Source organism: Heloderma suspectum, chromosome 7 (genome assembly GCF_057233095.1).
Source record: "Heloderma suspectum isolate Gila_16-S chromosome 7, 16-S_ref, whole genome shotgun sequence".
In the NCBI taxonomy this organism is placed as follows: domain Eukaryota; kingdom Metazoa; phylum Chordata; class Lepidosauria; order Squamata; family Helodermatidae; genus Heloderma; species Heloderma suspectum.
Genome location: NC_139464.1, coordinates 124384795 through 124401283, shown reverse-complemented (window position 1 = coordinate 124401283; position 16489 = coordinate 124384795). Strand labels below are relative to the sequence as shown.

General features: G+C 49.7%; 1 protein-coding gene across 2 annotated transcripts in view; it reads right to left on the bottom strand.

Moving 5' to 3' along the window:
• CCDC91 (coiled-coil domain containing 91) overlaps nt 1–2073 on the bottom strand; it is a 201864-nt gene extending 199791 nt beyond the window's left edge. For both annotated transcript variants that reach the window (XM_084811385.1, XM_084811386.1), the window contains exon 1: nt 2002–2073. The gene's annotated coding sequence lies outside the window, so the exon portion shown is untranslated. The remainder of the gene's footprint in view (nt 1–2001) is intronic.
• Nucleotides 2074–16489: the final 14416 nt, after the last annotated feature.

Below are 16489 nucleotides of genomic sequence, written 5' to 3'. Positions count from 1 at the left end.
CGCAGACGGTGACTGTAGCCATGAAATTAAAAGACGCTTGCTCCTTGGGAGGAAAGCTATGGCAAACCTAGACAGCATAGTAAGAAGCAGAGACATCACCTTGATGACAAAGGTCCACATAATCAAAGCTATGGTTTTCCCAGTAGTAATGTATGGCTGTGAGAGCTGGACTATAAGGAAGGCTGAGCGCCAAAGAATCGATGCTTTCGAACTGTGGTCCTGGAGAAGACTCTTACGAGTCCCCTGGACTGCAAGGAGGTCCAATCAGTCCGTCCTAAAGGAAATCCACCCTGACTGCTCATTGGAAGGACAGATACTGAAGCTAAAGCTCACTGATGCTGGGAAAGATTGAAGGCAAAAGGAGAAGGGGACAGCAGAGGATGAGATGGCTAGATAGCATCACGGATGCAATGAATATGGACTTGAGCACACTCCGGGAGACAGCACAGGACAGGAAGGCCTGGCGTGCTATGGTCCATGGGGTCACGAAGAGTCGGACACGACTGAACAACAAGAGGAAAGAGGAGCAGCCTGCCTAGACATCGCACTCTGTGGCAAAAGAAGGCTTTATATCTGTCACCTTTATACACCACCTTTTTTTTGGAAGGAATACGATTAAAAGGGATAATCCCATGCGCATCTCACAACCACTTTGTGAGGTGGGTTAGGGGGAGAGAAATTTGCCCAAAGCCACCCAAAGGAAGAATCCAAGTCCAACACTCTATCCACTATACCCCAATTTCTCCTCCAGAACAACATTCGTAGTCCCAATAGCTCTGAGGTGAAGGACATCCAAGACAAGGTCATCCAAGACAAGGCTGGACAGCCACCTGCCGGAGATGCTGTGACTTGGACTCCTGCACTGAGCAGGGGGCTGGACTCAATGGCCTTGTAGGCCCCTTCCAACCCAACTATTCTATGATTCTGTGATTAACAGTTATTATAATGTTTCAGGGCTCCATCCCAAGGCATACAAAGCCACCAGAGTCCCGGCTTTAACCAGCCGCTTATGACTTTCACAAAGATGCAAGCCTCGTTTGCCACCAGAGGGTCCCACAAGTGGAAGCTATGGCCACGGTTCCACGGCGAGCGCGCCCGTTTATCTCATCCGCACCTTACTGCACTGAGCCGTACGCATTACGGTGTCATAGGTGAAGCAGCCCTTGCGGCCGCTTGCTCAGAAAGAAGGGCACCCTAGAGCTGGTCTGGGCAAGCGAAGCTCCCTAACTGGCTACTGAGTGGGCAACCCCCGTAACCCCGGACACGGGCACCGTCGTCCGGGCCAGCAAGAGCGCGCAGCCGGAGGCCTCCCGCCACAAGCCCCGGCCGCCGCCGCCTCCCCAGCGCAGGCCCCCACGGCCCCCCCCGGGCGCCGCACGGCAGCGGCGGCCCACCCGGGCGCGCCGGCCACCTGCTCCCTCCGCCGCTTCCGCGGCTGCGAAACGGGCCGGCAAAGGCGCGGCGAGCGGGAGGCCCCTGCTGCCTCGGCTGGCCGCCGCCTCCGGGCGGACAGCAGGGAGGGCTCGGCGCCGCGGAGCGCGCGGCGGGAAGGGGCGGCTGCGCCGTGCCGGACGCGGCTGCCTCGGCGCCCCTCTGCGCGGCGCGCCAGGGAAGGCCGCGCCGGCCGGCGGGGTCGTGCGGCGGGCGCGCGAGCCAGCGAGCAGGCGGCGGCGGCCCGCCCCGCCGCCGGGGCGCTCAGAGCGGCGCCCGCGCCCGAGCCGCGCGAACAGCGGCGCCGGCGTCGCCGCGCACCTCCGCGCCGGGCTGGGCCGCGCGCGGGCAGGGCAGGGCAGGGCAGGGCAGGGCTGGGCCGGGCCGCGGCGGCGCGGCGCGCTCCGGGCGGGCGGGCGCGCGGCGGGAGGCAGGCGCCGCCGGAGGCCGCGGCGCGGCGCGCTCCGCCGCTCGGCCGGACGAGGGGCCCGCGCCAGCCCGCCCCCGGAGGCCCGACCCCCCCGCGGGAGCAGAGCGCGCCCGCGCAGTCCCGCCCCGCTCGGCCGGTACCTTGCGCCGCTCCTCGCCCCGCGCCGCGCCGCCGGCCGCCTTCCGAGCAGCCGCGAGGGCGCGTTTGCGCGCGCCGGAGAGGGGCGCGGGCGTCCTCGCCGCGCGAGCGCGCGCCTTTCCCCGGCCGCCCTCCGCCGGCGCGGCGCCCGCGGCGAGGGGAGCGGGCGCCTGAGCCGAGGGGCTCCGCCGGCCGCCGCGGAGGGCGGTCCGCTGCCGCGCGCTGCCCCTGCGCGGCGCACCGAGCGGCCCCTCCTCTGCGGGAGCCCGCGAGGTTCTGCCTCTCCGCGGGGGCTTTTTCTTTTGGGACGGGGAGGAAGAAGCCGGCTGCTGCTCCGGGCCGATGAAGAGCGAAATAGACCACGCCCGTCGCTCGCCCCGCGGCCACGCCGGATTTGCTCCCCGCAGGTGCACGCAGAGCGGCGAACGGCTTGTTGCTGGCCACGCTGCTGTGCTTTGGAGTAGCCACCAGCAGGCAAGAGGGACTGGGTGAAATCATGCTCCTCTGGCAAACAGCTGCGCAGTACTGTATTTCTAGAGGTGGAGGGCCAGGGGCCGGCCCTGCCATGTGAGGGGAACGAGGGGGAGAGGTGCAGTATCTGTCCCCTGCTCCGGGCCTGTCCAGAGCCAAAGGGTGGCTGGGGGAGGCGTGACCCCATCTTCCGGCCTTCGTTTGCTGCTCTGCAATGCCAGGTCTGTTACCCAGAAAACCTCCCTCATCCAAGACATGATCCTGGACGAGGGTGCAGACCTGGCATGTATTACGGAGACCTGGCTGGCCGAGGCCACTGCTCCAACTCTTGCGGTCATGTGTCCAGCCCGATTTTCGTATGCACAGCAGCCGAGGGCTGGGGATCGGGGAGGGGGAGTGGCTGTTAGCTACCAAGAGTCCCTGGTCTTCACCAGACCCCCTCTCCGGGAGACCAAGGTTGCTGAGTGCATGTACTGGAGGTTGGGCCCGAAGGGCCATCTGGGGATTCTGCTCGTGTACCGTCCACCCCGCTGCACGACTGACTCCCTGGCCGAGGTGCTGGAGGTGGTCTCTGATGTGCGTGTGCAGTTCCCTAACTTGTTGCTGTTGGGGGACTTCAGTGTACATTCAGAGGCCATCCTCACAGGAGCACCTCGGGACTTCATGGAGACCATGGCTTCCTGGGAGCTGCACCATATTCTAACTGGGCCCACCCATGTAGCCGGTCATGCGCTAGACCTTGTGTTTGTTTCTGGAGAAGCGGGGAGTGATCTGGAAGTCGGGGGTATATCCACCACCCCCTTGTAATGGACAGATTACTATGTAGTGACATTAGACTTCTTGGTTCCACAACTCCTCCGCAGGGGTGGAGGACCCATTAAAATGGTCCGCCCCAGGCGTCTTATGGATCCAAATGGATTCCTGAACGCGCTTGGGGATTCTCTGGGGCACACCAACGGCCACTCGGTGGAGACCCTGGTGGGTGGCTGGAATGCCACAATCACTGGGGCATTAGATCGGGTGGCTCCAAAATGCCCTCTCCCCCTCAACAGGGCTCGGACTGCACCATGGTTCAATCTGCGGTTACGAGCTCTGAAACAGGAGGTGAGACGGCTAGAGCGCCGGTGGCGGAAGTCTCGCTCCAAAGACGATCAGACACCAGCTAGAGCTGTATCTTCAGCCTATCATGTGGCGGTGAAGGCAGCAAAAAAGGAATATTATGCTGCCTCTGTCGCGTCTGCAGAGTGCTGTCCCAGGAGGCTGTTCCAAGTGGTCCGGAGCCTGGTCGGTCCTGTGGCTCCGGAACCACTGGAGCATTCTAAGACCTCCTGTGAGGCCTTGGCAAGGCACTTTGCAGATAAAATTGATCGGATAAGGAGTGTTACTCCGCACGCTGTGGATACAGTTAGTGAGCAAGAGGCGGGCTGTGGCGAACCGGTTTTGTGGGATCGGTTCCAGCTTCTTCCTTCTGATGAAGTGGACAAGATGCTTTCAACCGTAAGGCCAACCACCTGCTTCCTTGATCCTTGCCCGTCATGGCTCATTATGGGCTGCAGAGAGAGACTGGGTGAGGGGATCAGGGCGGTGGTGAACGCCTCCCTTGAGGAGGGAGTGATGCCATCAGCCCTCAAGGAGGCAGTGATAAGACCGCTCTTAAAGAAGCCCTCCTTGGATCCCCAAGTTCTGAACAACTTTCGCCCAGTCTCAAATCTGCCATTTTGGGGCAAGGTGATTGAGTGGGTGGTAGCGATGCAGGTGAAGACACACTTGGAAGAACCGATTATCTAGACCCATTTCAGTCGGGCTTCAGGCCTGGGCATGGGACAGAAACAGCCTTGGTCACCTTGGTGGATGATATGAGGAGGGCTCTGGATAGGGGTGAGTGCGCCTTCCTTGTTCTCCTCGACCTCTCAGCGGCTTTTGATACCGCTGACCACAGTATCCTCCTGGACCGCCGGGGGGGGGTTGGGCATTGGAGACACCATATTGCGGTGGTTCCGGTCCTTCCTCTCCAGCAGGTACCAGAGGGTAGCACTGGGAGAGGAGGTTTCAGACCCGTGGCCACTCGTGGGGTGCCACGGGGTTCCATCCTCTCCCCGATGCTATTTAACGTCTTTGTGAAGCCGCTGGGGGCTATCATCAGGAGGTCTGGGGTGCGGTGTCATCAATATGCGGATGACACGCAGCTCTACCTCTCATTCAAATCTTCACCAAGGTTGGCCATAGAATCCCTGTCCAAATGTCTGGAGACAGTGAGTGGCTGGATGGGGAGGAATAAGCTGAAGCTGAACCCTGACAAGACCGAGGTACTTTTGGTGGGAAACGAGAGGAGGCTGGGGGATGTTGACCTGGTGTTGAATGGGGTACGGCTACCCTTGAAATTTTGGACTCCCAGCTGTCCATGGGGGCTCATGTGTCAGCTGTGAGCCAGACAGCACTGTACCAACTCCATCTGATACAGCGGCTGCGCCCCTTCCTTCCCGACCATCTGCTCCCATCAGTAGTACTTGCCTTGTTCTCCTCTCGTTTAGACTACTGTAATGCACTCTACATGGAGTTACCCTTGAAGACGGTTCGGAAGCTGCAGCTGGTACAGAACACGGCGGCTCGCCTGATTAAAGGCAGCCGCCGGCGAGATCACATCACTCCAGTGCTGAAGGAATTGCACTGGTTACCAGTTGTTTTCCGGGCCAAATTCAAGGTGTTGGTTTTGACCTTTAAAACCCTATATGGTTCCGGCCCAGCCTCCAGCAACACCAGACAGGCGGCTCAACAAGATCAGCCTCGGATGGCCTTCTCTCTGTCCCATCAGCCAGGACAGCTAGACTGGTGGGGACGAGGGAGAGGGCCTTTTCTGTGGTGGCCCCCACTCTGTGGAACTCCCTCCCTAGGGAACTCCCTCATGCCCCCTCTTTAATGAGCTTCCACCGTGCATTAAAAACGTGGTTGTTCAGGCAGGCATTTGGGGTGGGCTAGGGTATTTTAGAAAATGTTTTTATTGTAGAATTTTATTGTTTTAACTGTTTTATTATATGTTGTACATCGCCCAGAGTGGCTGGGTGACCAGCCAGATGGGCGCTTAATAAATTTAATTAATTAATAATAAATGAGGACCCATGAAATCAGAACGGGATCCTCATGATTTCGTATGATTTTTAAAGGGGAGACCCACAAAACCACCATCCTATGACAGAGCGTATCTGCCACCACGGACTGAACCAGAAAAATCATGGATCTGCCACTCGTGGGCACAGCCACGGCACAAAAGCGGGGATCCGAGTCAGGGATCCTCATCACTTTTACAGGGAAAGGTCCCCCAAACACCTTCATATTGCAGAACACATCCATGCCCAGGGAATGAGTGATGAATAACATAGATTTGGGGCTTCATAGCACCATGATGTTATAAAAACATGAATAAGACAATTCAATATGGATCCTCTGGATTTTTACATTGGGTCCCCCCTCACCCACCCATCCCCCATCAAAGCAGAGAACTCATCTTCGTCCGAGTATGCACACTAAGGATCCCAAATCTGCTGCTTCCCAGCAGTTCTCAGATCTACTGCTTCACCTCAAATGATGTGAACCGTTGATGCAAGGCATGGATATTGATGTATCATCTGGATTTTATATGTAGTGCGGTCAGAATTATAGCTGAATCACAAAGCAAATCCATGACAGTGGCATGGTTCCTGTATTTCTCATCCAGGATGGCAAGAAAAGAAAAAGGATTCAAGGTGCAGTTCCATATGGGTCTTCTGGATTTTTATATAGTGTCCCCACAAATGCATCATTAAATCAGAGATCACATCCATGGCCACAGAGCAAAGTATAAAAAATATTGATCATGTACTTCATGGAGTAAGCATGATGTAAAAACATGAACCCAAATTAATCACACTACCATGCTTTACAAAACCACCATGCTTTACAAAACCACCATGGCATAAAAACATGGATCTGGGGGCATGGATCCTATAGATTTTTTTTTTTAACAGAAGGTGCCACCAAAATAACCAGCAAATCACAGATCGTTTGGATCTCAGGCATGGATACTTATGATTCTCCTGGATTTTATGGGGAAGCCTCCGAAATCACAATCAAATTACACATCATGTCTGTGCCCAGGGACAGAACCATAGAAAGCACTAATCCAGAACTTCATGGTGCAACTATGGTGAAAAGTTTGGGTCCGAGTTCCAGATCCTCATGGATGTTCCCCAGGTTTTTACCTGGCAATCTTGAATTGGGCATGGAATGCCCAGTTCCAGCCAGTCCCCTAGCTGCCATATTTTGTACCAACTGAAGTTTCCAGGTGCCGGCAAATAAAAGCTAAACGTTGCATTCCTCACTCTCAGTTTCTGTCATATGAGCACCAGTGAAGCAGAGACGATCGAGTGTTCGGCCCTGCTCAACCAGGAAGCTTTCAGGGTGACATTGGGCCAACCACTGTCTCTCAGCCTAACTTACAGAGCATGAGGAGCAGCCCAAGTGACTAAACCCTTGTGAGTTTAGCAACAGGACAAAGGGGCCAGGGCAGTCAGCCCTTGGAATCATAGAATAGTAGGGCTGGAAGGGGCCTACAAGGCCAGCGAGTCCAACCCCCTGCTCAGTGCAGGAATCCAGGTCAGAGCATCCCTGACAGATGGCTGTCCAGCCTCATCTTGAAGGCCTCCAGTGTGGGAGAGCTCCCCACCTCCCTAGGTCATTGGTTCCATTGTCACAGTGCTCTGACAGTCAGGACGTTTTTCCTGATCTTCAGCCGGAATCTGGCTTCCTGTAACTTGAGCCCATGTTTCCATGTCCTGCATTCTGGGATGATCAAGAAGCGATCCTGGCCTTCCTCTCTGGGACAGCCTTTCAAGTACTTGAAGAGCGCTCTCTATCTCCCCTCAGTCTTCTCAAGGCTAAACATGCCCAGTTCTTTTAGTCTCTCCTCATAGGGCTTTGTTTCCAGTCCCCTGATCATCTTTGTTGCCCTCCTCTGAACCCTCTCCAGCTTGTCTGCATCCTTCTTAAAGTGTGGCGCCCAGAACTGGACACAGTACTCCAGATGAGGCCTAACCAGTGCTGAGTAGAGGGGAAGTAGTACTTCATGGGATTTGGAAGCTATGCTTCTATTAATTTGCAGCCCAAAATAGCATTTGCCTTTTTTGCCGCCACATCACATTGTTGGCTCATATTCAGCTTGTGATCGACAACAATTCCAAGATCCTTCTCACTGGTAGCGTTGTTGAGCCACGTATCCCCCATCTTGTAACTGTGCATTTGGTTTCTTTTTTCCTAGGTGCAGAAATTGGCATTTATCCCTATTAAATGCCATTCTGTGGTTTTCTGCCCAGCGCTCCAGTCTATCCAGATCACTTTGAATTTTGTTTCTGTCTTCCAAAGTATTAGCTATCCTGCCCAATTTTGTCTCATCTGCAAATTTGATCAGCATTCCCTGCACCTCCTCCTCGAAGTCATTAATAAAAATGTTGAAGAGCACTGGGCCCAGGACTGAGCCCTGCGATACCCCACTCGTTACCTCTCCCCAGCTCGAGAAGGTCCCATTGATAAGCACTCTTTGAGTCCGATTCTGTAGCCAATTGTGGATCCACCTGATTGTTGTTTCATCTAGCCTACTTTGAGCTAGTTTGCTCATCAGGAGATCATGGGCAGGGATGTATGAATCCCTTACCTTGTTCCGTTGTGGGGCTTCCGCGGTGGGGGGGAGGCGCTCCGTCCCTCCCCCCAGAATCCTCCCTGCCCGGCTCCGCTCCGGGGCAGCTCCGCAGAGCCGCCAGCCAGGGCCGTCCACAGCTGGAGGTCTAGCCGTGGCCGGGATGCTGCGGATGCAAATGGCGGCCGCTGTAGCGGCCGCCATTTGCGTCCAGCCAGGCTGCTGTGATAGGCTACATAAGTATTTATGTAGCCTACGCGGCAAAGAGCAGGGACGCAAATGGCGGCCACTATGCCATTTGCGCCGCTGCTCTTTCCGTGATAGGCTACGTAAGTATTTACGTAGCCTATGTTGGTAAAGGCAGCCACGCAAATGGCGTAGTGGCTGCTGTTTGCGTCCCCGCTCTTTGCTGCGTAGGCTACGTAGATACTTACATAGCCTACCATGGCAGTCTGGCTAGACACAAATGGCGGCCGCAGCAGCCGGCCGAAAGACCAGCTGCCGCCGCTGCCACCACCACCAGAGCCCCAGGTAAGTTTCATTCCGGGGGGATTCCGCGGGGTGGCGGGGGGTGGGAGGCCGTTCCGCCACGGATTTCGGGGGGCCAAATGCCAGTGCATTCGGCCTCACTGAAATCTGTGGCGGAATTCTCCACCATCCCTAATCATGGGGCACTTTGTCGAAAGCTTTGCTGAAGTCGAGGTATATTATGTCTACAGCATTCCCACGGTCCACAAGGGAGGTGACCTGATCAAAACATGAGATCAGATTCGTCTGGCAGGACTCGTTCTTGACAAATCCATGTTGGCTTCGAGTAATCACTGCATTGTTTTCAAGGTGCTTACAGATGGATTGCTTTATCATCTGCTCCAGAATTTTCCCAGGGATTGGTGTCAGACTGACTGGTCTGTAGTTCCCAGGTTCCTCCTTTTTACCCTTTTTGAAGACCAGGACAACATCAGCCCTTCTCCAGTCATCTGGCACTTCCCCCGTCCTCCATGATTTCTCAAAAAGAATAGACAGCGGTTCCGAGAGTTCTTCTGTCAGTTCCTTTATTACTCTAGGATGCAGTTCATCTGGCCCTGGAGATTTGAACTCATTCAGAGTAATTAGGTGTTCCTTGACCATATGCCTATCGATCTCAAGCTGCAATCCTGCCCCTTCAGCCTGTACCTCGCCTTTTCCAGGGGGGTCATAGACCCCCTTTTGGGAGAAGACTGAGCCAAAGTAGGAATTGAGCACCTCTGTCTTTTCTTTGTCATCTGTTATCGTTTTGTCATCCTTATTTAATAGCTGAACCACCATTTCTTTCCTCTGTCTTTTACTATGCACATAGCTGAAGAAAGCCTTTTTGTTGCTTTTAGCATCCCTCGCTAACCTCAGCTCGTTCTCAGCTTTAGCCTTCCTGACGCCATCCCTGCAATTCTGTGCTACCCGCCTGTACTCTTCCTTTGTTGCTTGGCCTTCCTTCCATTTCCTATATGTGTCCTTTTTTGTTTTCAGGTCATCTCTAAGCTTTTTGAGAAGCCACATTGGCTTCTTCTGTTGTCTTCCACCTTTTCTTCTTGTTGGAATTGTTTGTGATTGTGCCTTGAGAATTTCCTTTTTTAAAAGCTCCCACCCATCTTGGACTCCTTTTCCCGTTAGCGTCACTTGCCATGGGACCTTACTGATCATTGTTCTGAGTTTATGAAAATCAGCTTTCCTAAAATCCAGGGTACGTGTTTGACTGCACTCGGCTTTTGCTTCCCTTAGAACCAAGTACAACATGGTCGCTTTCCCCCAGAGTTCCTGTAACTGCTACTTTATCCACTAAGTCATCTCTGTTGGTTAGGATCAAGGCAAGGATAGCCAATCCTCTAGTTCCCTCCTCTTCTTTCTGTAGGAGGAAGTTATCCGCCACACAAGTCAGGAATTTCCTGGAGGGGCCATGTTTTGCAGAATTTGTCTCCCAACAAATATCAGGGAAATTGAAGTCCCCCATTACTACTACATCATGCTTCCTTAAAACATTGGCTATTTGCTTTTCAGAAGTTTCATCCTCGTCTTCTCCTTGACTGGGTGGCGGGGAGTAGACTCCGACCATCAGGTTCCTTTTATTCTTTGCTCCGTTTATTTTGATCCAGATGCTCTCGATGGGGCTACCAGGCTCATCCTCCTGTATTTCTGTGCAGAGATATGTATTTTTCACACACAGTGCAACCCCCCCTCCCTTTCTGTCCTTCCTGTTCTTTTTGAACAAATTATATCCTTCCATTGCTGTATTCCAGTCGTGAGAGTCATCCCACCAAGTCTCAGTTATACCTACCAGGTCATAATTCCCCTCTTGTATTAAGAGTTGAAGTTCGTTCTGTTTGTTTCCCATGCTCTGTGCATTAGTATATAGACAGAGAATGAGGGGGAAGGAGGCCATCACGCTGAAGAAGAGAGAAATGATCCCGCAGAAGGGACACATTCCTTGAGGGACAAATATTCTCTCACACAAATATTCTCTCACACTGGGCATACGCCTCTGGGAGGGGGGCTCATCATAGTGATCACAGACAGCCGGGTTTGTGACAGGCAGCATGTAGATGGCACGGTGAACTGCCTGCCTGGTGCCAAGGGTGCAGGTATCATATGTCTTCCAGTCTGGCAGATAATGGCTATCAGTTGTGGACTGAGCAGTTGTGGTGCATGTTGTCGTGAAACGTAATTGTGAGGCCCTGGAAGCCAAAGGTTGCTAGGCATGAGGTTTTTATTTTTATTTATTTGTTACATTTATATCTCCATTTTATCCTCAAAACAACCCTGTGACGTAGGTTAGGCGAAAAGCCAGTGACTGGCCCAGAGTCGCCCAGTGAGCTTCACAGCCGAGTGGGGCTTGATTCTGGGTCTCCCCAGTACCAGCCCAGCACGCTGACCCCTACAGCACGCTGGCTGAAAGCCAAGACCTCTGAAGTGCTACTTGGTCCACATGCAGGAACAGCTGAACAGGCAAAGCTAAGAGGTCTCAGTGAGTAGATGAAGCTCGTGTAGAGAGACGGGGTTTAGATTTGTTAGGCATTGGGGGATGTTTGGGGACAAGCTAAGCCTGTATGGAAGGGGTGGGCTCCACCTCAACCAGACTGCTGGCCCTTAAGGTCAGAAAGGTAGCAGAGGAGATTTTAAGCTGATCCCTGGGGGAAACTGGCAGAACCTGGGAAACTTCCGGTTCAGGTTGAATCATCCCTAGGGGATGAAAGTGAAAATGTTTCTGATTGCCCAACACACATGCCATAGATATTTGGAGAGTGACACTGTGAATAGGGGTTTCTATCCTAATGGTAGAAGCCTCTGAGCCAAGATGGGAAATTTTGAGTGCTTGGTTTTAAAGGAGAACATAGATATAGTGTGCATAATGGAAACCTGGTTGAATGGAAAGAACCAATCGGATACAGTCATCTCTGCATGCAAACTGTATAGGAAAAAACAGGGAACGGTGTATCGGGGTGGTGTACTGGGGTTGCTCTTTCCATCAAAGAAACTATGAATCTTAAAAGGGGCTAAGACATCTCCAAAGAATCACTGTGGGCGACAATGCCAAGCCCCTAAAGTAATTTAGTATGTTCAGAATGTTCTTGAGATGGAGAACGAAATCAGGGCAACCTCTGAAGGAGACTGTTTTGTAGCAATAGGTGACTTCATTTACCCTAACACAGATTAGATAAATGTGACAAAGGTAAAATTTCTCAATCTCCTAAATGACTGTGCTCTAGAAGAGTTGATCACAGAAACAGCCAAAGGCGAGGCAATCTTGTTTTTTTCCAGCAATTAATTCTAAGGGATGCTCAGGGCCTAGTGCAAGTTGTGAGTATTGTTGAACCTGTTGAAAACAGTGAGCACATTTCTATCAAATTTAATTTATATGTAGGTGAGAAATTGCCAAGAAAATCCAACACAGTGATACTTGACTTCAAAAGTGGAACCTTCTTTAAAATGATGGGACTGGTAAAAAGGAAGTTGAAAGGGAAAGTCAAGAGGATCAAATAACTGCAGAATGCTAGAGGGTCATTCAAAATCACAATAACAGAAGCTCAGCTAGAGTGTATACGGCAGGTCAGAACAGGTAGCACAAAGTCCCAGAGATCACCAACACGGTTAACAGAAGGCTTCCTTCAGAAAATGGAAGTCTGGCCCAAATGAGGAACACCAGCCTGCACAAATGAAATGCAGACAGACAATAAGGGATGCAAAAATGAATCTGGGGAGCATATAGCTAATAACATTAAGACAAACAGAAAAAAAAATAGTATTTAAATACATAAGAATTGGGAAACCAGCTAGAAAGGTAGCTGGATTGTTAGATGACAATGGAGTTAAACGGGTGCTAAAGGAGGGTAAGGAGATTTCAGAAAAGATGAATATATTCTTTGCATCTGTTGCCACTGCAGAAGATGTAAGTGCCTGAACTCATATTGTCATGAAGGGAATCTGAGGAACGTGTGGTGACAGAAGAACTCCTAGACCTTACTGACAAATTGAAAACAACCAAATCACCAGGTCTAGATGGTATCCATCCAAGAGCTCTTAAGAGAGTAATCCTATGGTCCCTGGGCAAGTGTCCCAGGGACCATCGCATGGCTCAGAAAACCTCTTCTGACGTTGGAGACAGCACTCGGAAGGGGGAGTCGGAGATCTGACCCCTAAGCCCTCGCAACCAGCGCATAGAGAACTGCGCCAACTGCCTCTCCAGTTTTGGAAAATCAACCTCAGAGATGGGGACAGGGGGGTGTCCCAGTGGGCAGGCTGGGGAGAAGACCAGAGAGGCCAAGATACGATTTATCCTGAGTGTCCTCCAGCCTCCTTCCCTCCCTCTCCAAAGCACCCTTGCTAGATCGGTTAAAAAGCTCCTCAAGCTAAAATAAAGGAGATGGGAGGAGAGGAAGGCAAAGATCATCTCCTCCACTCCTCCCACCTTGCCAGCTTCAACAGGTCGAGGACTTCTGAGCAGTGAGGGTGCAATTTTAAATGTGAATTTGCTGATTTTCTAACAAAAATGTGTTACATATCCTTAAGATCAGCCTCTGGACCAGAGGACTGGATAACGGCCAGTATAACACCAATTTTTATTTTTTAAAGTGGGTCCAAGAAATTATAGGCAGTTAGCTTGACGTCTGCTCTGGGTACGTTGGTGGAAAACCTTAATAAACATAAGATTATCAAGCATATTGACAGACAACAGACAATAAATCTAATTAATAAATAAATAAATTTTTAAAAAGACTCCTGAGCAAATGTAGCAGTCATACAATATTGGTAGAGGTCCTCTTATGCATAGTAACTAGATAAAGTATATAAAGCAGAAAGTAGGAATAAACAGCCAATTCACACAAAATAAATAATAGGCCATCTCACTAATACATAATTTTTAATAGATAAATTCAAACCAATGAAAATAAGGAGTATGGCCGAATGCTGTCTTGGAATTTATCATTCCAAAATGTAACAAAGACGTTCCATTTCTCAATAAACCTATTCTCAAACATTAGATTCTTTCTCACTTTTATATAATAAGTCATTTTCATCATAATAGCAACATCCCATATCATGAAAAACCAGTCACACAATGGAGAAGTAATACTGTTTTTCCAATACAAATGTTAGCTGCTATCAACAAATTAATAACCATCTCTACATCAGAGATTTCTACACACCCTTTTAGATAACTCAGAAGCAGCTTTAATGGATCCACTGGTGTTTTATAACCCATTGTACGTTCAAGTATGATGCAGAATCAAAGTCCAATATGATTTTATTTTGTAACCGTGCCAAAAAATAAGCATGTAGTCCACACCCTGCTCACTACACCTCCAGCATTAGCATGAGTCAAATTATATATACTCGATCTTATGTGGTATAAGATACCATTGATGTAAATGCTTGAAAAAATTCTCTTTTAAATTAATCAGTATCATATTCTTCCCTACATTAGCACCTGTCCATTATCTGACCTCACCTGGAAGAACCATTTGTAAGTTCTTTTCCCACTTAAAAACAAAACAAAAAAATAGGCATGTATCCTTTTGGTAGGCCCTTTAACAACAGATCTTATTTATCAGACTCTTACTGGAGACACTTAAATAATACTCCTCAATGGCTAACAATTCTCTAAGGGGACCATATTTATGTAAAAGTGCAGAAATGGCATATGAAAATGGCATATCTGAAAAAAATGATATCCCTTCAACTGCCCATTGGTTCTTAACCTTGTTTGAGCAAAGTGATCACAGAATTTCCAACCACAAAACCTTTACTGTTACTTAAATTTGTTTCTTCCCATTTCGATATCTGCCAGTATCCCACTTTCATTAATTTGCTCATAATAAACCAAGGATATGCAGGGTGACAATCCTGGGGCAATTACTCCATGGTTCTTTTCCTAAACCTTAAAAATAGCCCTAACACAAGGATTTGACAAAAGAACATCCAAATCAGATTTTTTCTGATACCACTATACACGATTCAGAAGGGGATATGTCCCATTGTGCTCATATCCTTCAACTCCATTCTTATGGGCCCAGTCCCATATATTGGCCAATCTTCATCATAATGTCATTTTCCAGACATTATGATGAAGATTGGCCAATATATGGGACTGGGCCAATCTTAATTTATCTCCAAGTTTAAATTAACCCCTCCATTCCTCCATGGGTGGCTTGATGTTGCTGATGCTATCTGGGGTAAATTTGTACTTGTTCATAAATAATCAGGAGTTAGGGATGAGTTGTGAGTTGGCCATGTTTGCTGAAAACACTCTATTTAGGGGTGGTTAAAACAAAAAGGGATTGCAAAGGGCTCCAAAAGGATCTCTGGAAACTGGGGAAATGGGCATTAAAATGACAAATGCAGTTCAGTGCACGCAAGCATAAACTGATACACAATCCTAACTTCACATATATGCTGATGAGCAAGTGACTGGCCAAGACAACAATACTGAGGTCATGGTGGATAGCTCAATGAAAATGCCAATGCACTGTGCAGCTGGTGTAAAAAAAAAAAAAGGCAAATTCCATTAGGAAGGAATTGAAAATAGAACTGCCAATATCATAATGCCTTTATACAAATCTATAGCACAGTCACACATGGAATAGTGTGTACAGTTCTGGTCACAGCAACTCAAAAAGGATACTGTAGAGTTGGAAAAGGTGCAGGAAAAGGCAATCAAAATATCAAGGGGCTTCAGAAACTCCCCTATGAGGAAAGGTTACAATGTTTAGGGCTCTTTAGCTTAGAAAAAAGATGATGGGAACATGACAGAGGTGTCTAAAATTATGCATGGTGGGAATAGGTGGCTGGCCTCTCTCATAATACTAGGACCCAGGGTCATCCAATGATTTGGAAGTTGCAGCTAGTGCAGAACTGGGATGCTCAGTGGAGCACCTAAATATACACATATTACACCTGTGTTAAAAGAACTGCACTGGCTGCCTGTTAGCTACTGAGCCATGTTCATGTATTGTTAACATACAGAGCCCTAAATGATGTGGGACCAGAATACCTAGCAGACCACCTTCCCCTGTGAGTCCCATCTGATTCCTAATAACTTCAGTGGAGGCCTTGTTGGCTGTTCTGCACCCACCAGAATGACATTGTGTAACATCTCAAAAGCGGGTATTTTCAGTAGTGGTGCCCACCCTCTGGGACACCCTTCCCCATATGGTTTGGGGAGGCAAAAATGTGGAGTGTTTTAAACACCTTCTGAAAAATTTCTTGTTTATAAAAGCTTTCCCTGGCTTATAATTGATGATCATCATTATCAAGATGCTACTTCATTTTACTGTCTCTTTTTATTGTTTCTCTTGATCTAGCATTTGTTGTTGAATTGAAATGTTTTAAGCCCTATTCAGGCATTCCCCTGAATACATGTGGGCTTAAAGTGGGTAAAGGGATGGGGCCATGCACTGTGGCCCACCCCCTACGTCTCTGGGCACACTGGCTCCACTTCCCTCAGTTCAGACCTTGCCATGTTGAATTGGCAAAGTCTGAAAGGGAGCTCTACTTGTGTTTGCTTGAATGCAAGTAGAACTGTCCATGCAGTCATGGATCCAGGGTCTGAAAGGGAGTTCTACTCACATTCAAATGACTGCGGGTAGAACTAAAGTTCTACTAGATGTAGGGGGTGGGACCCACTTTAAGCTCTCATGCATTCAGGTAAACATCTAAACAGGGCTTTAGTGTCGTATTACATATGCATTTTTAATTGTGAGTTGTATTTTTTGTATGTAAACTGCAGAGAGATTTTACTATATTAAGCAATAAACATCCCATGATGAAAAGTTTTCCTTCCAGAAGAGGCATGTTGTGCAAGGCTCAAGCATAGTTCGGTTACTCTC